Consider the following 26,513-nt stretch of genomic DNA (forward strand, 5'->3'; position numbering starts at 1 on the left):
TAAAAATAGATTACTAGGCAAAAATGGGTCACTATGCATCATGAAGGTGTGCTCTGCATTGAACCTTCACTTAGTAAAACAGTGATCTCAACTCCAGAATCGTAGTGGTCTCCGACTTGAACTAGAACTGTTTTAGGGAAATTAAGCATCACTGCTTACACATAACAACCCAGGTGTTGATATGAGCTTTTATAGCTAGCACTTTACGGCCATGTGCTGATCCCGGTTTCATGAGTGTATTTGAGATTAAGTTTAAATCTCATAGGGAGCGGCCCCACCCCCACACTCACATAGGTGAAATTTTGTCAAGGGTGCTCCTATAATTCTGACACCCCACTCATACGAGCTACAAATTTCATTAAGAGTTTTTTAACTCATCCTCTTCACATTACAGGATAAATGCACTTACATCATAGAGATGAACAATTAAAAAATTATTTACAAAATAAATAATTAAAAATAAATAAATTGTGCATTTCTTACGACCATCGTATGATTCGTTTTTCCCATTGAACCCAATTCTCAAAATCTCTGATCCTTGGGTTGGGTATCCTCATACATGGCTCATGATTCTATGGACTTTAGTCCCACCCCCCTTGATGTATTCCAGACTCTATCTTTTGCCAAGGTCTTGGTAAATGAATCTGCAAGATTATCATTAGATTTAATATAATCCACAGTTATGATGTCACTACTCAAATAAGATCACATAGTACTATGCTTTCTCTTTATAGGTCTAGATTTACCGTTGTAGTAACGGTTTTTAACTCTACCAATTGCGGCAGTGCTATCACAATGAATTAATATAGGTGGAATTGGCTTTTCCCACAGTGGAATTTCATATAACAAATCTCTAAGCCAATTTGCCTCTTCACTAGCTGAAGCTAATGCTATTAATTCAGCTTCCATTGTTGAATTAGCAATTATTATTTGCTTTTTAGATTTCTAACAAATAGCACCACTACCTAAGGTAAAAATATAACCAGTGGTAGAGAGAAAATCACCTGACAAATTATTCCAATCGACATCACTAAAAGTTTCAATCAAAACAGTGTACTTTTTATAAAATAAGCCATAGATTTTGGTACCAATTAAATATCTCATGACTCGCTCAATAGCTAGCCAATGATCTTTACTAGGCTTGCTAGTAAATCTGCTAAACACTCCTACTGCATATGCAATGTCAGGTCTAGTACAATCAGTAGCAAAACGTAAACTACCAATGATACTAGCATAATCATTTTGATTAAAAATCTCATCATCATTATTCACAGGAAATAAATGAACACTAGAATCAAAAGGAGTAGCTACACTTTTGTGATCATGAAAATTATATTTTCTCAGTATTTTCTCTACATAATGTGATTGATCTAGATATATTCCATCACATGCTTTTGTAATTTTCATGCCCAAAATAAAATTAGCCTCACCAAGATCTTTCATATCAAAATGGCTTTTAAGCATATTTTTTGTCTCATTTATAACATGCATATTTGAACAAAAAATCAACATATCATCCACATAAAGGCTAATAATAACATGTAAATTATTCCATGATTTAGAATAAATACATTTATCACATTCATTTGATTTATAATCATTCTCAATCATGAAGGAATCAAACTTTTCATGCCACTGCTTAGGTGCTTGTTTTAAGCCATATAGGGATTTAATTAGCTTACATACCTTGTTTTCTTGTCCAGGCTCTACAAAGCATTGTTATTAATACCGTTTCGAACCCCATTTCGGTTTGTCCAGTGGAATGGAATATTTCGGTACCGGCCGATTTCGGCGTACCGTTTCAAGGTGTTTCGGGGTTCTTAAAAAATAATTTATATATATTCTTATTGAACATAAAATTGTCAATTCTGATAAATAAATAACTAAATATCAAATAAAACAAATCATTTAGTCTTAACTCTTAAGTCTTAAACATCAATTTAACATCACACAATAAGAAGATTTACAAGACAATAATTAAATATAAAAAAATACAAGATTTACTCCTCCTCCTCATCATCATCCATGAGAGAAGGATCAAATTTATCATCAAAAGAACTCCCAAGAACTACCAGCACCCATTGGACCTTTACTCTTTTTTTCTTTTTTCTTTTTTAATAATAGGCCAAATTCGGTATCGGCCGAAATTTGCATCTCGTCCGAAATTGGCCCAGAACGGCCCGAAATTTGACCCGAGGTGGAACGTGGGGTATTCCGGTTCCGGTTTGCATACCGGTACGAAAAATTCCGGCCGGAACAGAATCAATAACAGTGCTACAAAGCCTTCAGGTTGATCCATATAAATCTCTTCCTTTAGGTCCCCATTTAGAAAAGCAGTTTTTACATCTATTTGATGAATTTTCAAATCAAAAATTGCAGCAATAGCAATTAACAATCTAATAGATGTAATTCTTGTTACCGGAAAAAATGTATCAAAGAAATCAAGATCAGCTTTTTGTTTATAGCCTTTTACAATAAGTCTAGCTTTAAACTTATCTATTGATCCTTCCGGTTTCAACTTTTTTCTAAGGACCCATTTACAACTTATGGTCTTACAACCCGGTGGAAAATCTACTAATTTCCAAGTTCTATTAGAAATTAGAGATTCCATCTCCTCATTTACAGTCTCTTTCCAAAATATAGCATCAGGTGATGTTAAAGCCCCTTTTAAATTTTGGGGATTTTCCTCAATGTTAAAAACATAATAATCAGGACCAAAATCCTTTTCAACTCTAACTCTTTTACTCTTTCTAGGTTCCATTTCAAAATTTTCTTGAGTTTGTAAATGTGAAGTAGAAGAACTAGGTTGTGACAAAATATTTTCTTCACCCCCACTATTTTTCAATTTAAAAGGAAATTTTTCTTCATGAAAAATTACATCACCAAATTCAAAAATTATTTTGCTTTCAAGATCAAAAAATCTATAGGCTGCACTATTAATCGCATAACCAAGAAAAGTACAGGTAGTAGCTCTTATTCCTAATTTAGGCATTTTAGGGTCAATAAGCATTATATAAGCAAGACAACCCCATACTCTCAAATATCCCAAATTTGGCTTATGTCCTTTCCACATCTCAAAAGGTGTGGTGTGTGACTTTTTATGTAGCACCCTATTCAAAACATGACATGCATATTTTGAGAAATCATCAATAAAAGTGATAATATATCTATTTCCTCCACAAGTTAAAATTCCCTCAAATTCACATAAATCAGAGTGAATTAACTCAAGCAATTCGATATTTCTTACAACATTTTTATGAGACTTTTTTGTAATCTTAGCTTGACTACAAGTTTCACATTTTTCAAAATCTTTTGACAATCTTGGAATTAATCCTAAACTACTCATGATTCCCACATATCTACTATTTATATGACACAAACGAGCATGCCAAAAATTAATAGAAGAAAGCATATAAACTGAACTAGTAGATGCTTTATTATTCTCAACATTCAATTTAAACATTTCATCACAAGCATAACCCTTGCCCACAAATAATCCATTTTTAGTAATTACATAATTATCAGATTCCATAGTTTGCTTGAAGCCAGCCTTGTTAAGCAAAAAACTTGACATCGAATTCTTCCTCATGGACGGAGTGTAAAGACCCTCTTTCAATGTTAGCACGCGTCCAAAAGTGAATTTCAATTCAACCTCACCACTCCCAAGAACCTTGGTTTTGCTAGAGTCATCAAGCATAACAGTTTTTTCTTCTTCAAAATGAGTGTACAATTTGAACCAATTTTTATCATAACAGACGTGCCTATTAGCACCAGAATCTGCCCACCACCCTTCAACATATTGCACCATATTGATGTTTGTAATCATAGCCACTAAAGGTTCTTTGGTTACGTTAGCCTGCGGGACAGATTCACATTTCCGAAATTTGCAAAATCGAGCAATATGCACACTCTTGCCACAAACAAAACAAGATCTATTAAATTGATCTTGTGAAGGGGGTCCTTGGTTCTTATTGTAATTTTTATTTGGGTTTCCCCTTCCTTGAGGTCTATTATTATTTTTAAATGCTCTTTTTTTAGGCTTCAATTGACCATTTCTAGGATAATGATTTTTGGGCATATTATTATTGGATGAAATAAGGTTTACCTTTGTGATGGAATTACCATTGCTCTCTTGTGTCATGAGTGCATCTTATTCTCTAGCTTCCTCCTCCACATGGATGTGTGTCATCAAAGTCTCCAAGGATGTCTCATTTTGTTTGTGCCGCAAAGTCTTTTGGAACTCCCTCCAAGATTGTGGTAGTTTATCAATTATGCCAGCTACCAAATTGTCTCCAATCTTTATGCCTTCGGATCTCAATTCTGCCACAATCATTTGGAAGTCTTGTGCTTGATCCACCACCGATTTTCCATCTACGTAACAGAAAAATCTGCTAGCAGCATACTTCTTTGCACCTGCCTCCTCGGTATCATACTTGTTTTATAAAGCTTTCCAAATTTTCTTAGCAGAATTGTAAGCTGTATCATAATAATCATAGAAATGATCGGTAAGACAATTCAATAGATAAGAGCGACAATTATATTCATCTTTTGTATACTTATCTATTTTTTCTTGATGGAGAATGTATTCTTCCTCACTCATCTCATCGGTAGGAACTTTTGATGGATTCTTGTCAGTGAGGATGTAGGAGACTTTAAGAAGACTCAAGTAGAAGAGGATCTTTCCTTTTCACCTCTTGAAGTGGACTCCCTTAAAGCGAAAGGGCTTGTTAAGATCTCCAACAGTCTCATTTGATTTCTCTTGTGTAGGCTCCATGTGCTGAATCTCCTTAAAATTGTTGGTGCAAATACAATGATAATAGAAACAATACAAAGAGAAACTGAATAATACTTTTGAATTTTATTACTTTAAAGAGAGAAATTACACAACATTATTTGGACTGAAGCGCGGCACTCACTCTCTTTAAGGAGATTCAAGCCCTTGGTAGGCTAAAATTTGTAACTGGTGCAAACCTTCTCTGACTTGTCTCCCTCAGGATACAACAGCCTAACAAGTGTCGTATGACTAGAACAACCTCTGCACAAAGTGTTTAAGCCCAAAGCTCCACCAAAAAAAACACCCTTCCTTGCTACCTCCACTCTTCACCTCCTCTTGTGCATGTATCTAGTCTAATATCTGAGTCAATACATTTTAGTCCATTAATCACCACAATTAAAAAGAATAAAATAGTCTCTCTCCTTTTCAATGTGGGATTAAACATTTTCACTAACTCCATCTTTCATATTCACTCTTACATCTTTACATTTATATTATAACATTTATTCATTTTAATTATTTAATATTAAAATGCTCCAACACCACTCATTGTAATCTTTATGGAGGAAGGTTTCTGCTATATCGATTCTCTTAATTAAGATCGAAACGGTTTCCCTCTCTAATTTTTCAAACCAATTAGAGTTGTTGTGGGTGTCGAGGGAAAACATGGAATGGGGACACTAGAATTAATGTGAGCCATTGCCTTCTTTGTGTTCATTGTACATGAAGTAATGTTATTATCATCTATCAAAGATTTTATTAATGCTGGTTGAAGTTGTGTGCTTCAATGAGCTTTTTGTGATTTGATGGGCAACGTGATTGCTTTGAGCTAATCTTTATTTGATTGTGGAGGGTAAAATTCTATACCTTTTTTATTCAAGCTATAATCATATAACTGCAATGCAGTTGATGCTATTGAAACAGCATTCTAATTCCCCTAGTTTTGGGCTACCAAACATGGCAATTTTAGCCTTTATGGAAATAAGTTCACCTAGTTCTGTAAATAATGGAAACCAATCCTAATAAATAAACACACCAATAGATGTTCTAAACCATAACTTCCTCTTTCTCCTTTCATCCATTCGCATGTAATCTTCTACACAACTTGTTCCACAGTAGGGTTCTTTCCAAGCTAGGTGTGTTCTAAGTTAACAAGCAACAACAAACACGCCTATTGCTATAATACATATACACCACTTCTCTAGAACTCCAAGTTTAGCATGAGACAATAAGAGTCCGAAGCCTAAAAACGCGTTTTTAAAACCCAAAACACCACTCATTTTAAACCCAAAATGCCATTTTGCAACAGCTTATACAATCGCAACCTAACAAGTAACAAGCTTAACATTGTCCTAAATTTACACCTTAGGTTTGTGGGTTACCATATTCTCAATAACACTAAAACCAAACTTGTACAGCATACAAAGATAACAAATTAAAGAATTTCAAAACCTCAAATTTTCAGACAATATGACCTAGGAAAATCAGAATTACTCCACGAACAACAGGTAAAACATAATATAACCACCACAACAACAACATAAACAAAAACAAAATTAAGAATTTTAGAGAGCTGGGAAAAAAAATTAAAGAGGTAGAAAACCTGGGTCAGGGCCTTTTGGGGCAATTGCACAAGCTTCTTGATTAGGACAACCTTGACAAGTGTCAGATTTTCTTGCCGAATTTGATTGTGTACCAGGGCAATCTGAATCAAACATAAACAAAAAAACACAAAATTAAGAATGAATTTTGAAAAACAAACCCAGTGATTTTGGAAAGTTTAAGAAGATGAATGATATGTTTGTTTTGCTGAAAAACTTTTCATAAAAATAATTTTTCACATTCTCTAGTGTTTGGTAGTACACAAAACTGGTCAATGGAAAACAATAGCTTATTTTCTATAGTTGTTTTCCAAAAAAAAAAAAAAAAATGGAAAACAATCTCTCTCACACTTTGAGTCTCCTATAAATATTATATTCTTCTATAGTTGCGAAAAACATAATTTTTTTTTGGCGTCTTCTCTCATGGTAAGCTCTCTCATTTTTTCTCTAATCATATATTCTTTGTTTTTGAATTTCAAGCTTGATTTTTTTTATAAGAAATTTTAGGTTTGATGGATTGCAAGCAAAAGTTACTTCTTTTCACTCATGAAAGTGCAAAATTTTTTTTTTTTTTTTATAAATAATAATAAGAAAGAATGAATAAAGTAAAAGACGAAAACTTAAGGTGTGTTGAAAGCTAGCTATCTGTTTGGATTGAGGGGAGGAAGAAGAAGTGAATGGGAGTAAAGTAGAGTTGACAAAAAATATACTAATTTTGAGTCAATTCTACTATACTTTACTTTACTCTACTTTTGTTAAATAAATACATTATTATTATTAGCAACGCGATGTGTTATACCATGTTGTATATGCTAGAGTGGATGCAGAAGAGGCGATGCATAGAATAGGAACACCGACAACACGAGGGTTACATGGTTCAGTCTTGACGGCCTACATCCACGGAGGAATCCTTAAGGGCTACATCTTTATTGTATAAGAGTGTAATACAATAACCTGTGTTACAATGAACTCTAACATGAGTATATATAGGCAACTAAACCTTAGACTACTAGTACAAGTAGGAATGGGCTTGAGCCTATTACATTGGGCTAATATATATCTAATATATATCTCTAACACCCACCCTCAAACTTAAGGCGGAGGCTCGATGAAAGCTTGAGGTTGGATAAGCATGAGAAGATCACTCGGAGATGCCTTGAAGAATGCCTTTGAAGAAACCATAAAGAAGAATATGCCAATAGACCAATTTTGGAGCTTCAAATGAAGAAACGGAGTACAAAATTGGAATCTACACGAAAAACTGAGCAAAATAGGCCATTTCGAAAATTTTAACTTTTGGTCAAAAGTCAACGCAAAAAGTCAAAGTTAACGGTTAGAGCTCATAGGTTAGATCTGGGTGGTCCAGGTCGGGTCGGTCCGAGTCAATGTCAGCTAGGTAACGTATTGCTGATGTGGCGACACTGCTAACGTGGTTAGCTGACATGTCTGATGATGTCGCTCAGGGCGTGCGTGGCATGCTGATGTGGAATGATGATGTCACATGATGACATCAGCATGAGCTCTTCTGCGCATGGAAGGTGCGTGACTAAGCATGCTGGCGCGTGGTGGCGAGACAGATACCTAGGCGGCGCATGTGACCTCTTTTGATTACCAAATTCTCAGCCCCAGTAGATCGAGGGACGACAAGGCCGTCTTGGCAGCGCGTGTGGCTGAGATCCGAGCTGGGAGTCGAGAAACTTCGGCGGTGCATGTGAAAGTTCCAGGAGCCTTTGTCCGCGCGTGGTGGCACGTGTAGCTGCCGTTGGAGGTCGGGTTTCTGGGTTTTGGTCGTGATATGCTGTGGAGCACATTTGTTTTGTTGGTTTCGTTAGGCGAAGGCTTGATGTGCACAGATCTGATAGGAAGTGGCACAGATTGCTTGGGCTTGAGGATCTAGACACAGTAGTGAGCCATGGCGACTGCAAGATGCCATGGAGTCTAGATCCAGCAGATAAGCATGTGTGACTTCTGATGGTGGTGTGCACATGAGAATCTTCTTGGCTTGCTAGAGATGTTTGTTTGATGCCAATAACGAAGTTTGGCTCTGATACCATGTTAAATAAATACATTATTATTATTAGCAATGCGATATGTTATACCATGTTGTATATGCTAGAGTAGATGTGGAAGAGGATATGCATATAATAGGAACACCGACAACACGAGAGTTACGTGATTCAGTCTTGATGGCCTACATCCACGAAGGAATCCTTAAGGGCTACATCTTTATTGTATAAGAGTGTAATACAATAACCTGTATTACAATGAATCCTAACATGAGTATATATAGGCGACTAAACCCTAGACTACTAGTACAAGCAGGAATGGGCTTGAGCCTATTACATTGGGCTAATATATGTCTAATATATATCTCTAACAGACTCTACCTTCCCCTCAATCCAAACGGACCATAAACATGGTGCCTATATTGCTCTAAATTGCTTTTGCATGGGACAATCTTTATGAACCAAAGAGGGAAAATCTTACGCTCATTGGCATCTCCAGGAATATCACCGTTCGACATGGTCGACTTTTTTTTTTGCTGCTTTTGCCTTTTCTGTATTCTTTTTCACTTCGCCATGGCCTTTTATATGAGAAAGGAGATAGACCAACCTAGGACTAGAAGTGTGTTTATTTATCTTCAGGTTGTGACTCTGTATAGCGGTTGAATCGGATCAATTTCCACCGTTAGATTGATGCAACTTTTGACCCCAAAATTACAGTATGCCATTTTCTAAGCAAACCTAATACATAGGAATGTGTAGCCCACCCACCCATCTGCTAAAGCCAACTTGATCCAACTCAATTTGTCGGGTTGGGTCGGTTTTTAAGAGTTGGTAAAATAGGTTGGATATATGCAAATTTTTTTAATAGTGAGGCAGGTTGGATTTGGGTCATAACTATCACAAACCCGCCTAACCTGATCCGAACCACCTATATATTTAAAAATTTATTATATAATTAATGATTTTTTTATTTGATTTTTTCCTCTATTTCCTATATAAAACCCAATTCTCTCTATGCTGCCTCTCATTCCCACTCTCCAACTCCACTCCTATTTATTTATAACTAAGTTGAAATACTATTTCATGAATATTTTGTTTATCAACTCACGTGACAAGTGTGATATTTTTTTTTCTGCTCAATTTAATAATAATAGTAATAAAATAAATAAATAGACTATCCAATCCATAGGTTCAACCCGATTCATGTGAGTTGGGTTGGGTTGGATTTTTTTTAACTCACCATGGTAGATTGGGTGGAAAAATCCCTTCAACCTGACCCAACCTAACTCATGCACACCTCTCTAATATGTTGAAACTTAACCAAAAACTAATTATCTCACACACACACACACACACACATCTATATATATAAAAAACGACTATGCCGCTACAGTGCTTCGGCATTGTGCACTTAATGTGTTTGCATTGTACAAGCACTGTAGTGGCAACAGTGTTTTGGTGAGGCACATTTTTTTTTTTCAGTCTTCCATTTGTATTTTTTTTTCCTTTTATATATATTGTTATACTGATACAATAAATTTCATAATATTTTCACAGGTGTCAATTTCTTATAAGTCAAAATAAAATAATAAAATATGAAACTGTGATCAACCACAACTGAAAATAAATCTATATATATATATATATATATATAAGCACGAATATGCTAAATCGCTATAGCTTCAGTGCTTTGGTTTCGAGAGCCACTTTTTTTTTTCCCAAGTTTTGAACAGTAACTATAGTGCCGAGTGGCACTATAGCTATAGTAGCTACAATTTTCTTTTTTCTTTTCAATAATCGATTTGTTTTTTTTTTCTTTTAAATATTTATGTAAGCTAGTATATATATTGTTATACTGACACAACAAATTTTACAATATTTTCACAATTATTGACGTGTCAATTTCTTACAAGTCGAAATAAAATAATAAAATATGAGACTGTGACCAGTCACAACCAAAAATAAATGTTTTGAGAAAATGTTACAACACTTATTGTGCAGTGCTTTTGGTTTATTCAATTGGCAAGGTAGCTACAATGCTTAAATTTTTTCTTTTTTTAGTAATCGGTTTGTGTTTTTTTTCTTTTAAATATTTACATAAGCTGGTCTATATATTGTTATACTGACATAACAAATTTCACAATATTTTCACAATTATTGACGTGTCAATTTATTATAAGTCGAAATAAAATAATAAAATATGAGACTTTGACCAGCCAAACTAAAAATAAATGTTTTGAGAAAATGGTACAACACTTATTGTACAGTGCTTTTGGTTTATTCAATTGGCACGGTACAGTGCCTAAAGTTTTTTTTTTTATTTATTTATTTTAGTAATCAGTTTGTGTTTTTTTTTTCTTTTAAATATTTATATAAGCTGGTATATATATTGTTATATTGACACAACAAATTTCATAATATTTTCACAATTATTGACGTGTCAATTTCTTACAAGCTGAAATAAAATAATAAAATATGAGACTGTGACCAATTACAACTAAAAATAAATGTTTTGAAAAAATGTTACAACACTTATTGTGTAGTGTTTTTGGTTTATTCAACTGGCACAGTAGCTATAGTGCCTAATTTTTTTTTTTTCCAGTAATTGGTTTGTGTTTTTTTTTTCTTTTAAATATTTATATAAGCTGGTTTATATATTGTTATACTGACATAACAAATTTCACAATATTTTTACAATTATTGACGTGTCAATTTCTTACAAGTCGAAATAAAATAATAAAATATAAGATTATGACCAACCACAACTAAAAATAAATGTTTTGAGAAAATGTTACAACTCTTATTGTTATCACAATGTTTTCATAATTGTTGAGATCTCAATTTCTTATACATCAAATAAAAAAATGTTAAGTCCACAACATTTTAACATTAATTTATACAGTGCCTAAAGTTTTTTTTTTTTTTTTTTTTCCAGTTATCAGTTTGTGTTTTTTTTTCTTTTAAATATTTATGTAAGCTGGCTGTGGGGCCCGTGGGCCTGATAGCCTTGGCCCATCGTGTAGTAGGCCCAAGGCCCACGCCGAGGAAGACTGACCATTCAAGACTAAATTGGGGAAAGCCTCTTTTCCGGATCCACGCCGAGGACCTCCTCGTCCTCGGCATGCCAAGGATGATTTTGGGAAAGACCAGGCCCAGAGCAAGCTGTCACCCTCACACTTAATGCATTCACCTAACCCCTCTGGCCGCATTAATGGAGATATAACCCCTTAGCAGGGCAACGTTGATCAGAGTGAACCACTTGAGTACTGATAAGACCTCTGAGGGGACGGACGGCCAGAAGAAGGGCGAATGGATGATCAACAGATGGAAGAACGAGATAGGACGATGAAGACTATATAAGAAAAACGAGTAAAGTAAGATGAGGGGGGGGAAAAAGGGAGAAGAAAAAGGGCTCCTCGGCCACGGGCCGAGGAGCATCCCTCCAGTTGTAAACAAGTTCTAAGTATTTTTTTTTTTATGAAAGAAGAGAGTTCATGCTTGGTGAACGACGGCCAGCGCCTAAACCTTCAATCCACTCTCTACAAATTTATTGTTTGGGCTTGTTGGGCTGAAAACCCATTCATACTCTGGGTCCAATCCAAATTGAGTCCCTACAATTGGCGCCGTCTGTGGGAAGGATTAGGGCGCTGGCCGGCGCACCAGACGATTGTTCTAAGTGGTCGTTTTACAGTAAGTTGGCGAAGTTAAAAAAAAAAAAAGGAGAAAAAAGAAAATAGTAGAGTTGACAGCGAAAAGAGAAATCTTGATATTATTTCATAAATAGAAAAAGTACAAATTACAATCAGAGGCTCAGACAGGCGTGTTTTACAAACAAATTTACAAGCTAATCCTACCAGCTAGTTCTACAATCAGAGGCCCAGGTGGACCCGCCCTAAAAAACTAGCCAGAGGGAAGTGTCAAGCCGTGCTTTTATTGGCATCAAGAGAATGGGAGAGCTTGACACTAAAAGCAGGGAAGGGGGAGGGCCAGCTTGTTTCAAGGCCACCAACAACTCCTTTCTCGGAGTCCCTCTCTCCTCTTAATGTACCACTCCCCTTCTTCACAGTACTTCAAACTCACATTATTGGGTATCCCATAGTCAACAATGAATTTGTTCATCATCTCGTCGGACTCAACCAACTTCTTAAACTTACCCATCCCCCAAGGACGACTAAAGATTCCAGAAGAAGAAAAGAAGGAATAGAACCAAGGAAAATTTGGGGTCACTAGAAGAAGAAAACTTACAGAAATATGACGATTCTCTTCAGGTAGTGTGCAAGTTGAACCAGATTCAAATCATATGCATCAATGGTTGTAAGCGCGAAAATAAGGAAACCAGGCGGTTCAAACAGGTACTTATACTCCCCCTTAGGTTCCCCAAATGTAACCGCCTACCCATAAAAACAGGAGATCCCCACCGAACAATTACCATCATACCGTTGAAAGTGGGAAACGTGGTGCCGCCAAAATTTAATGTGGGCACACATTAAGTCTTGAAACGCCAAAAACGCACATCGGGCAGTCGAAAAGTCGCCAGCATTAACACGAACCAAAGTGGGGCGATTCGTCTAGAGGGCCCGCAGGTATCAAAACCCTCCTCCCCGTCCGAGGGAACGTGCAGCAGGGTTTTGAGGGGCTATTGTGGGGCCCGTGGGCCTGATAGCCTTGGCCCATCGTGTAGTAGGCCCAAGGCCCACGCTGAGGAAGACTGACCATTCAAGGCTAAATTGGGAAAAGCCTCTTTTCCGAATCCACGCCGAGGACCTCCTCGTCCTCGGCATGCCAAGGATGATTTTGGGAAAGACCAGGCTCAGGGCAAGCTGTCACCCTCACACTTAATGCATTCACCTAACCCCTCTGGCCGCATTAATGGGGATATAACCCCTTAGCAGGGCAACGTTGATCAAAGTGAACCACTTGAGTACTGATAAGACCTCTGAGGGGACGGACGGCCAGAAGAAAGGCGAATGGATGATCAACAGATGGAAGAACGAGATAGGACGATGAAGACTATATAAGAAAAATGAGTAAAGTAAGATGAGGGGGGGGGGAAAGGGAGAAGAAAAAGGGCTCCTCGACCACGGGCCAAGGAGCATCCCTCCAGTTGTAAACAAGTTCTAAGTATTTTTTTTTTTTATGAAAGAAGAGAGTTCATGCTTGGTGAACGACGGCCAGCGCCTAAATCTTCAATCCACTCTCTACAAATTTATTGTTTGGGCTTGTTGGGCCGAAAACCCATTCATACTCTGGGTCCAATCCAAATTGAGTCCCTACACTAGCATATCTATTAACTATATAAAAAGAGCCAAAGGCTCATGAGTAGTATTTTTTTGGTTTATTCAATTAGTGAGGTGCACTTTCTCTTTTCTTTTTTCTTTTCTTTTTTCCCCCCTTCAAGTATGCCAGTTAGTTTGAGCTTTGTTTTTGTTTTTATTTATTTATTTTTTTTAAGATCTTTATATGTTTACTTTGTACTTGCAATGCAAGTTTACATTGTAAATACACAAAAGTGGTTAATATTATACACATTTGCACAAAAAATGGTAAATATTGTACAAAGTTTGTAAATGTGTACAAAATTTGCCAATTTTTTTGTGTCTACAATATAAATTTACATTGTAATTAAGTACAATGTATACATAGAGATATTTTAAAAATGTTGTAACACATGTGTCAATTCCTTATGGGTCAAAATAAAATAAAATAATAAAATATTATACCGAGATATAGCACAACTAAAAATGTCGTGAAATTTTATTGTTATTACAATATATTCACAACTATTAAGGTGCAAGTTATAGGTCAAAATAAAATAATAAAATATTGGATTGGGATCTGTCATGATCTTGTACGATTGAGATTAACTTTTTATGACATAATTATCAAAATTTTTAAAATTAATGTCTCTTTTGATTAATGTAAATCTCTATGTATTTTAAAAATCAAATGATTTTTATTTTTATTTTGTGATACAAATAAAATCTAAAATTGATCCTAATTACTACTTTTTTTACCCATGGCTAGCACGTGCTACCTTGACTAGTATATATATATATATATATTATCATCTTTCAATCACTAAAACATTGATAATAATCACATTAAAAGAATTACCCAAACGGATGATAATTATGGAATGAGCATGTGAGTCTCTTTTATTTTGTTTTTAAAGGTTAGTAATTTTCAATCATCATATTTGGAGTTGCTATATTTTCCAATCAAAGAAATACTTAGGAGTGTGATGAGATATATTGGCTAATGTATATATATATATATATACTTATCTAAAAACTATATCATTTTATTGTCCAATAATTCAAAAAAAAAAAAAATTAGAAGAACCAATAATCAAACTTGTTCACGACAACTTGATTAACTTGATATTCTCTTGTATAAACAGCATTGACTAAAGGTTTTTTTTTTCTTTACTTTACAAATCCATGCTAGTAATTAATAAATAAATTATAATTTTTTTCTAAATAATAAATAAACTGGTTGATAGCCGTGGGAAAATTTTAAAATAATATGTTTTTTTCTCTTTTATTTTTTTGTCTATATATGAAATTTTATGATAATTAATAGATACTTATTATGAGTGTATTTGTATATGGAACTGTATAGTATATATTCTAAGTTCTAACATCAAGCATATATTATGATTGTGTGTGTGTATATATATATAATTATATATTTTACTATTTAAAGAAAATATAATGTACCAAGATTCTAATGGAATGGAATGTTTAAATATAGAATAAAATCAAAAGCTTACGTGACATAATATTATAAGATCAACCAAAAGTCATATGTCTTCGATTTTATATATATTAGATTAGATTATAAATTATTGTTGAAATTATGTTATTTGGGTTACTTATAGAACAATTTTCTTGTATGAACTTATAAAAATTATATTTTTCAATCTTGTATTGTTAAAATTATATATAATTCAATCCTAAATGAAATAATTATATATAATTATTTATGAAATGGATTATTTATGTTATCAATACATTGCAAATACTAATTCGATATATTAAAAACTTATTTAGTAATTTACACAATCCAATATCTTTGTTTACACAATCCAGTATCAAGTCTATATAAAATATAATATGTTTTATATTTGAGTAACTCAAAGTTATTCTTATGCCTTGATCAGGCAATCAAAGCTTGTTACATGCATGGGCAGCTATATATGGCCTACTGCCAGTAGCAAGCAGCCTTGGCCTGTAACATGTATGGGCATCAAGGGCTACTGTTAACAGGCTATGCCAACAGCAGACAACTTTGGCTTGCTGCATGCATGGGCTGCCATGGCTTGCTGCATACATGGGCCGCCAAGGGCTGCTGCCATATATATATGAAAGTTTATTTGATGTTGTGTCATTTTGATGTTTATTTGTCATAGTTTCTTTTGTTTATTATTATTACTAAATTACAACTGATACCCTTAAAATTTGGGTTCAATATGGTTTTGCCCCCTTAAAATTTCTAGTTTTGGACACATACCCCTAACATTACCCAGTTACCTATTCATTGTTCGGATTTNCAGGAGATCCCCACCGAACAATTACCATCATACCGTTGAAAGTGGGAAACGTGGTGCCGCCAAAATTTAATGTGGGCACACATTAAGTCTTGAAACGCCAAAAACGCACATCGGGCAGTCGAAAAGTCGCCAGCATTAACACGAACCAAAGTGGGGCGATTCGTCTAGAGGGCCCGCAGGTATCAAAACCCTCCTCCCCGTCCGAGGGAACGTGCAGCAGGGTTTTGAGGGGCTATTGTGGGGCCCGTGGGCCTGATAGCCTTGGCCCATCGTGTAGTAGGCCCAAGGCCCACGCTGAGGAAGACTGACCATTCAAGGCTAAATTGGGGAAAGCCTCTTTTCCGAATCCACGCCGAGGACCTCCTCGTCCTCGGCATGCCAAGGATGATTTTGGGAAAGACCAGGCTCAGGGCAAGCTGTCACCCTCACACTTAATGCATTCACCTAACCCCTCTGGCCGCATTAATGGGGATATAACCCCTTAGCAGGGCAACGTTGATCAAAGTGAACCACTTGAGTACTGATAAGACCTCTGAGGGGACGGACGGCCAGAAGAAAGGCGAATGGATGATCAACAGATGGAAGAACGAGATAGGACGATGAAGACTATATAAGAAAAATGAGTAAAGTAAGATGAGGGGGGGGGGAAAGGGAGAAGAAAAAGGGCTCCTCGACCACGGGCCAAGGAGCATCCCTCCAGTTGTAAACAAGTTCTAAGTATTTTTTTTTTTTATGAAAGAAGAGAGTTCATGCTTGGTGAACGACGGCCAGCGCCTAAATCTTCAATCCACTCTCTACAAATTTATTGTTTGGGCTTGTTGGGCCGAAAACCCATTCATACTCTGGGTCCAATCCAAATTGAGTCCCTACACTAGCATATCTATTAACTATATAAAAAGAGCCAAAGGCTCATGAGTAGTATTTTTTTGGTTTATTCAATTAGTGAGGTGCACTTTCTCTTTTCTTTTTTCTTTTCTTTTTTCCCCCCTTCAAGTATGCCAGTTAGTTTGAGCTTTGTTTTTGTTTTTATTTATTTATTTTTTTTAAGATCTTTATATGTTTACTTTGTACTTGCAATGCAAGTTTACATTGTAAATACACAAAAGTGGTTAATATTATACACATTTGCACAAAAAATGGTAAATATTGTACAAAGTTTGTAAATGTGTACAAAATTTGCCAATTTTTTTGTGTCTACAATATAAATTTACATTGTAATTAAGTACAATGTATACATAGAGATATTTTAAAAATGTTGTAACACATGTGTCAATTCCTTATGGGTCAAAATAAAATAAAATAATAAAATATTATACCGAGATATAGCACAACTAAAAATGTCGTGAAATTTTATTGTTATTACAATATATTCACAACTATTAAGGTGCAAGTTATAGGTCAAAATAAAATAATAAAATATTGGATTGGGATCTGTCATGATCTTGTACGATTGAGATTAACTTTTTATGACATAATTATCAAAATTTTTAAAATTAATGTCTCTTTTGATTAATGTAAATCTCTATGTATTTTAAAAATCAAATGATTTTTATTTTTATTTTGTGATACAAATAAAATCTAAAATTGATCCTAATTACTACTTTTTTTACCCATGGCTAGCACGTGCTACCTTGACTAGTATATATATATATATATATTATCATCTTTCAATCACTAAAACATTGATAATAATCACATTAAAAGAATTACCCAAACGGATGATAATTATGGAATGAGCATGTGAGTCTCTTTTATTTTGTTTTTAAAGGTTAGTAATTTTCAATCATCATATTTGGAGTTGCTATATTTTCCAATCAAAGAAATACTTAGGAGTGTGATGAGATATATTGGCTAATGTATATATATATATATATACTTATCTAAAAACTATATCATTTTATTGTCCAATAATTCAAAAAAAAAAAAAATTAGAAGAACCAATAATCAAACTTGTTCACGACAACTTGATTAACTTGATATTCTCTTGTATAAACAGCATTGACTAAAGGTTTTTTTTTTCTTTACTTTACAAATCCATGCTAGTAATTAATAAATAAATTATAATTTTTTTCTAAATAATAAATAAACTGGTTGATAGCCGTGGGAAAATTTTAAAATAATATGTTTTTTTCTCTTTTATTTTTTTGTCTATATATGAAATTTTATGATAATTAATAGATACTTATTATGAGTGTATTTGTATATGGAACTGTATAGTATATATTCTAAGTTCTAACATCAAGCATATATTATGATTGTGTGTGTGTATATATATATAATTATATATTTTACTATTTAAAGAAAATATAATGTACCAAGATTCTAATGGAATGGAATGTTTAAATATAGAATAAAATCAAAAGCTTACGTGACATAATATTATAAGATCAACCAAAAGTCATATGTCTTCGATTTTATATATATTAGATTAGATTATAAATTATTGTTGAAATTATGTTATTTGGGTTACTTATAGAACAATTTTCTTGTATGAACTTATAAAAATTATATTTTTCAATCTTGTATTGTTAAAATTATATATAATTCAATCCTAAATGAAATAATTATATATAATTATTTATGAAATGGATTATTTATGTTATCAATACATTGCAAATACTAATTCGATATATTAAAAACTTATTTAGTAATTTACACAATCCAATATCTTTGTTTACACAATCCAGTATCAAGTCTATATAAAATATAATATGTTTTATATTTGAGTAACTCAAAGTTATTCTTATGCCTTGATCAGGCAATCAAAGCTTGTTACATGCATGGGCAGCTATATATGGCCTACTGCCAGTAGCAAGCAGCCTTGGCCTGTAACATGTATGGGCATCAAGGGCTACTGTTAACAGGCTATGCCAACAGCAGACAACTTTGGCTTGCTGCATGCATGGGCTGCCATGGCTTGCTGCATACATGGGCCGCCAAGGGCTGCTGCCATATATATATGAAAGTTTATTTGATGTTGTGTCATTTTGATGTTTATTTGTCATAGTTTCTTTTGTTTATTATTATTACTAAATTACAACTGATACCCTTAAAATTTGGGTTCAATATGGTTTTGCCCCCTTAAAATTTCTAGTTTTGGACACATACCCCTAACATTACCCAGTTACCTATTCATTGTTCGGATTTAAGTCCTTCCATCCATTTACTGTGATATTCATTAAATGTCATCTCAACTTAAAACGATGTAATTTTATAAATCTAAAATTTGAAACTTTGGGGGGGCAAAATTAAAATTACCCCAAACTTTAAAGAGTATTCTGGGGGGGTTGGGTGTGGCTGCCCCATGGATTTTGGGCCAAGAAGAAGATTCTGAAGATCCCCTTCCATGGCAATGGCCCAGCCCATATGTAAACATGGGATAACTAAAGCCTAGAAGAATAGAGACCCTTTGAGCTTGTTACCGAGGTAATCCGAGGAACATAGTCATCCCGAGGTAAAGTAATCCAGCCAAGAAGCGGTCAGCTGGCTCATCGAGGATATCGTTTTGGCTATCTTCCTAAGGAACACGAAGAAGAAGATGCAAAGCTCAATGTAACAGTCACCTCTCTATTAATGAGCTCTCTCTACCTAATGTCAACTCCATTAAATGCTGAATGACTGGCTTGAACAATAAGAATACCCTAAAAGCCTACCTCCATGATCAAGAAATGGCAAAAGGGGAGTTTGATGGAACAAATACCTTCACAAATCTAGCTAAGAGAGGAACAACAAGAAAGGAGGGAGGGGGAGTATAAATTTTTTTATTATTATCAATAGATAAGGGGGCCATGGCCCGGAAAATTATTGAATACTCCGGAAGTATTATAAATGCGTACTCCTTCCTCTCACATAAATTGTAGGTTCCACCATAAATTTAATTAGTGGGATTCATAATTATGTGAGAGGGGGGAGTATGTATTTATAGTACTCCGAGAGTACTTAATAATTACCTGCATGCCCCTAGTCTGTTGAAATTTCTTTAAATAGTAATATTTTATATAAAATACAGTATATATTTTTTTATAAAATTTCAAACAATTCGTACATGATTGCCCAAAATTAAAAATTATTTCCCAAAAACTGTCTAGTTCCACCTAAAAGATTGCTCTATTTTTTTTTAACCATCAATTAGATGACTTTACAATTGAATATTATTAAGTCATTATTGATTACATATTTTTATGGTATGATAAATTCTCAATTACAAGATTTAAATCATTGGTTTAGACTTTTAGTGAACATACACATAACGAATTTTGACATTAGGACTCAAAAAAATTGTTAAATATTTTTTAATGGTACCAATGGCTAGTAAGGACTAGAAAATCAATTGCCTACCAATTTGTGGTATAAAGTGGTTGTACTTACAACTACTTCTTTAATTTCTATTGTAATTATGTAATAAGTATTTTCAATTATGAATATTATCAAAACTAGATTTCACAACAAAATGAAAGATAATATTCTAATAGACCCTTTGATTTTGTATATTAAAAAGGAAATTGTTGCCAATTTGATACAAAATTAATCATAAATGATTTCAATGTTTAAAAAGTCAATTTTCATTTTGATATATCAATACCATAAAACCCACCACAACCCAAAAAGGATATTCCATTTCGATGAAAAAGCTAGTGACACTTTCGGTTTTAACCAGATTTTTCAGCTTTCCTAGTGAAAAAATTCTTGGAGAAAAACTATTGCGTGATCCTTCAGCTTCTAGCAAGATAATTGGTAACATAAAAATGGGACCTGAACCTTTTCTTATGTTTTTGTTTTTAAGCTAAGGAAAAATTGATATTGTGGAAACTCTTTCCATTACGTAGTGCATGATATCATAGTTGTCACTCATAGACAAGGAATCAAAGATTATGCCAAATGCAAAATTAGCATGTCTTAAAATCAACTTTTAACTGCCCACTTCTTCAGGACGAGTTTTTCTCACCAACATATACATTTCATGACTAAACAAATTCGCAGAAATCGGAGGTCACAACTAATACCACTTCATGAGTCAATCATAAAATTCTGCAATCTATTATCTGACATTCTATATTAAGGAATTGCATTCATTAAAATTTCCTTAATTATCACCTGTGCTTGCCTGTGATACTCATAAAGAATGGTGTGAGAACAGTTTTAGTTTTAACATGAAGATACTTTAATCACTCTCTCCTATTTCAAGACTATGAGATCACCTTTCATGAACTCACCAGTTGACATCTAGACTAGTTTGTCAACAACACCAACCAACTGCATCATTCTTTCCACTATTTATAGAAAGTGAGAGATATATTCAGCTGCTACAACATATGATTTCATTAATTTTGGGGAAAAAACTCGGAGATTATGTCTTCCTCCAAACCAGAAGGGAGTAATCTCCCCTAACTTATTACGTGGCAGTTCATAAAACTATTTACTTGTATCAAATTAGATGATAATTTAAATTATAACTTATAAGTATGATTGAAAATACAGGTGTATAGTGGAGTAAAATTCGGTAGAGACAAGAAACATACCATAACCATACAACTTTTTATTAACTGTTGCTAGTAGATATAGTTACTAAATATGTCTTTTCAACCACTGAAGTATCAAAATAGTTAATAGTACAAGAGGACTTAGACCCATTCAACCCATTCTTCGTGATCATTCATAACATACACCATGCAAAAGAGTAGGCAAAGAGAATCACATCTGGTAAAAGCAAAAGTGATAACAGTTTGTGAGGGAAAAGATTAATGTAAATTAGTTGCAAAAGATAAATAACAATTATCATTATTCATTGTGAAACTAATGCAAAAAGGACTAAGGTTACATTATCAAGAATGAGATGTTACATACAAAAACGGATATATGATCATCCGTCATTTAAGACAACGAGGTTGCAAAGAAGTTAGAACAAAACATAATACAAACTGGAATACTAGACTAGAAATTGATAGTTTGATACTGTACAGCTTTGCAACAAAAAGATCCTATGAAAAAAATAAAAGATCAGTCCAGCTGCAACAACTGCCTACATTACTGGGTATATCACAAAGTTAACACAGAACACGAATGCCCTACTACTTCCAGTACTTGCTGCTGACAATATGACTCCTCATCTGCATCGATCAAATGAATTCCAACTTTTATGACAACAGTCACTTCAGCAACCATTAACAGCAACAGATACTACCTCGCTTCCACAGCCACGTATACAAAATAACATCTTCATTGCCCTCAGACGATGCAAATATGGAGGATAGGAGCCCCTGATGCATGAAATTTCCCTTTCTAGAAATAAAAATTAGAAACCAAAAACCTACTTTTGCTTTTACCAGAATCCCCACACCCCTTCTCTTTTTTCTTCTTTCTTTTTTTCCCTTTTATTCCCCTTCTTTCATCCATCTTTTTTTCTCTTTATTTTAAATCTCTTCTTCTTCTTTGTCCTATTTATTTCCTTTTAACAACTTCCCCTAACAACATCCTAAGCTAGATTCCTATATAAGATAGTGTTAACCTAGAAAGCACGGACACGAACACTAGAACGGGTATGACACGAGCAATTTCTGAAAAATTATATCATGAAACGGCTGGTACGACACCGGTATGACGCTGGTACAACATGGATATGACACAAGTACGAAATAAAGTGTCTGTGCTTCCTAGGTGTTAAAAGGGCATGAACTATGCAGTTATAGGTCTGCCAAAAGTTCATTTTCTTCTCTGCATTCAAAAGCTGCGTGTTCTTCGTGGTAACAGCAGATTCCACCTTTGGCATTTGAGCAAGTGGCTTTTAAATCACTCAATGGACAGCAAATGATGCATATTCTACTCCAAAACCAACAGCAACTGACAATATACCATATCTTCTCCATCAGCCATAAAAGCAAAACTGGTAGCTGGCTTGATGAATGATAGTGCACTTAGAAGAACCTTCTTTGCCTGGCCCATCCTCGCAATCAAGTAGCTGTTTCCAACAATCCAAACAAAGTAAGTCTAGACAGAATGTTTCCTCATAATCATGGTCCTTAATGCAGCGTCCACAATTAAAACAACGTGCTGTGCAGAGTATGCAAGCCCTGCACAACTGAGCAGCCTGATGTTTCCCCTGGCAAGTCTCTGCTGGACAATCAAAAACTAGTCTCAATTCCTGGCACTTGGGGCAGACCTCAATATCAATGGCACGATCATCATCACAAGAAAGATATGAATTCCCCCCACAATAAATCTGTGGTTTGCGGGCATTCAGCTGCACACAGTTATCTACATTCAGCAAGAATAGCAATTCTTTGAACTGCTCTTCTGTTACACCACGGACACCAGCGATTCTTAAGTGCCTTATGCCAGGTGAGCCAACAGACTTGAAGGCCCTTAAGTTATTCAACATGCCATCAGCACTAAGTCTGACACATCCTGGCACACTTAGCTGCAGGCAAGAAGAGAAAATGTGTAAGTTTATTAACCTTGGAAGAACAAAAACAATATAGAAACAAACCAATAATGAGTCAACATAAAGTTCAAGATAGACATGATGAGCACAAAGAACAAGGAAATCTCTGACAACAATTACAACAGTCAAAAGTTATTAGTTTGGTCAACTACAATTTTAAATTAAAACCAATAAAGAAAATTACCATCAATATGGTACATGTGCAGCATCAAGAGCTGCAAAAGATGTCAAATTTTGTGCTACATAATTACCAACATAAATAGAATGGGATCACCAAATGCAATCCTAAGAGGCCTATGTTTTACACATGCCTTTTTTTCAGATAATTAATTGCCATCAGAAACACAAGAAATCTTTCAAAAGAAATCTGAAATACAATATACTCCTCAAGTTGTATGGGATGTCCAAATACTCTATATGATTTGATTTACATACAAAAAGGCAAAATACTATATCGAGTCACGCACATGAGAGAAAATAATATATGAATATTTATGTATTCTTTGCTACATGTAAAAATACCACCTAGAATGGAAGAATAGACCATACTAGCCATAGCAACTTAAAAATGAAAGTAGTTTCAAGGATTATATATATTCACAACCTAAAAATCAAAATAAAAGCATCTATTAAAAACCATAAGAAGTCCCAACAATTATACCAGAGATATAAACAACATATAATAAGCATAAAACCTATTTCTTAAAGCATACCAATTAAGTCACAAATACAAACCTTTGTCAGTCTTGGATTTGTTTCAAGCACACGCTTCAAACCACTATCTGTGATTCTTATGCACCCCAATAAATTCAAGCACTGAAGAGTGCCTTGAGCCCTGTCAGCCAACTTCAGAAGAGCATCATCAGTGATCCTCCCACTCAATGGATGATCGATGTTAATACTCCTCCATAGAAGAGGATCACTCCTAACCATAACACGCAAAGATTTGCAAACCCTTTCTACATTCAGAAGGTCCTGCACACCCAAATAGCCCAAAGCAAAAATCATGGCATCATGAGGTGCACCTCCTTCACCATCAAAACTAGTTTTCGCATTCCCAAAATCCTTCAATTCCTGAGCTCCTTTGTTACGAAACCAGTTGCCCAAACGGCTAAAACTCATAAACTCATCCACATTTCCATCCAATCCAAAAACACCCTCAAGCAATCCAGTCTCAACCTCACCACAACCATTAAACTCATCACATGGAATTGATAACCCACCAATCTTCATGTTACCCAATTCTGGTTCAAACCTCATAGAACCATTCCACACCCAATTCAGCCCTGTGACTAGCTGATGATAATCACCCATCTTTTTCTCAGCCTCATCAACCCCAAAACCAATAGAACCCAAATCAGATTTCTCTCCCAAGTTTTGAAACCAACCCGTGATCCTAATCCTAGACTTTATATCCATTCCAAAAGGATCAATAGGCAACTTGTCAATAACATCATCACCAACCGGATCACCATAAGCCAACTCAGACCCATCCATTCCTTGGCAATAAGAGGCCTCCAATTCAGACAAATTCTTGATTGAACTGCAAGAAAAATCTAGAGGCATTCTTGATTCTTGGGGACCAAGAGAAAGAACAAAAACCCTATGCCAAAGAGACCTAGTCTGAAACAACAAACCCAATCATACCCATAAATTTTTTTTTTCTCCCCCTGAAAAAGATGGAAAAGGAGCCTAATTAATCTAAAGGAAACCCTGGCAACAAACCCCAAAAGAACAAAAAAGAAAAAAAGAAATCCCTTGATTCCTGTGGCAAAGAAAACAAAAACAGCTCTAGAAATCAGAGAAATCAGATTGAAGAATTAAGGTAATCAGGGAGTAAATGAAAGTTCAAAACAGACTCTTTTGAGGAGGATGAAGCAGATCAAATTAACATACCAAAAACAAGGAAATTAAAAGGAGACCCAAGTGAGAACTGAGAAGAAAGAAAGGTTTTTTTGGGGTATTTGGGTGGGTGTGTGTGGGTTTTTTTTCTTTTTTCTTTTTTAACAAAAACGGGTACAGAGAGAAACAGAGGGAAGCTAAGGAGATATGGGCTAGAACTGGAAGTTGTGTGTATGTGGGGAATGGGGGTTAGTGAAGAGGAGAAAGGTGAAAGACAAATTCAAGCGTCTCTTGACCCACACATGCAACAAACACCAACACCAATACCAACACCAACACCAATGTAGAGAGAAAAACAAGGATGACAAAATATAATAGGAAACACAGAGAGAGAGAGAGAGAGAGAGAGAGAGAGTGTGTGTGTGTGTGTGTGTGTGCGTGTGTGTGTTTGTGTTTGTGTTTGTGTGAGTCCGAGAGAGAGAGAGAGGGAGGCGGTGAGGAATCAAAAACCCCAGATCCTTGACCAATTAGAATGTGAGACTTCGCTTTCGGGGGATTGGATATGTCTTTTTTTTTTTTGAGGAACAGATTGGATATGTCTTGGTTTGGTTCAATGACTTGTAAGTTGTAAACTAACAACTTTATTATTATTTTAGTTTTGCTTTTCCCTTTTTCTGTTTTTTTTTTTTTTTTTTTTGGTTTCTTTTCAATACAAATAAGAGAACAAATAAACAAAAACACTAAAAATAAAAGTTAAACAATACATATTCTTAACTTTACACAGTTCAAGATTCACTAAACTAAAACCTTCAAGCATCCACCACATTAAGAAAGAATCTATGAGTATCTGTGAGAGGGAAAAACTTAGAAAAGAAAAGAGCGAGAATTGAAATTGCAAAACATGCTTACCAATAGTTAGAAATCCTTAAAAACAAAACAAAACAAAACAAACAAACAAAGTGAAGGAAAAATCCATTTGAAAAAAAAGTCAATCCATGTGATTGATAGGCCAACTCAACTCAACATTTTAGCAGGTCAAGATTGAGTTTAGGGGTGTTAAGACCTACCATGGCCCAAAAAACCGACCAACACCCGCCCAACGTTGATCCAATTTTAGCCCGAACTAAAGCTCTAGTCGATCGGTGGCAGGTTTCCGATTCCAAGGACCGATACCGACTGGTTAAGTGGTAGGTTTGCTTCTCCAAAACCTGAGCAACTCAAACCCGACCGGAGCTATATAAAAAATCCGGCAAAAAAAAAAAAAAAAAAAAAAAAAAAAAAAATAGATCCAGAAGATCTT

General features: G+C 34.8%; 1 pseudogene; it reads right to left on the reverse strand.

Moving 5' to 3' along the window:
- Nucleotides 1-21,695: 21,695 nt before the first annotated feature.
- LOC111992554 (F-box protein SKIP14-like) lies at nt 21,696-25,803 on the reverse strand (annotated as a pseudogene).
- Nucleotides 25,804-26,513: the final 710 nt, after the last annotated feature.

This window comes from Quercus suber, unplaced genomic scaffold (assembly GCF_002906115.3).
Source record: "Quercus suber isolate HL8 unplaced genomic scaffold, Cork oak 2.0 scaffold_59, whole genome shotgun sequence".
NCBI lineage: Eukaryota > Viridiplantae > Streptophyta > Magnoliopsida > Fagales > Fagaceae > Quercus > Quercus suber.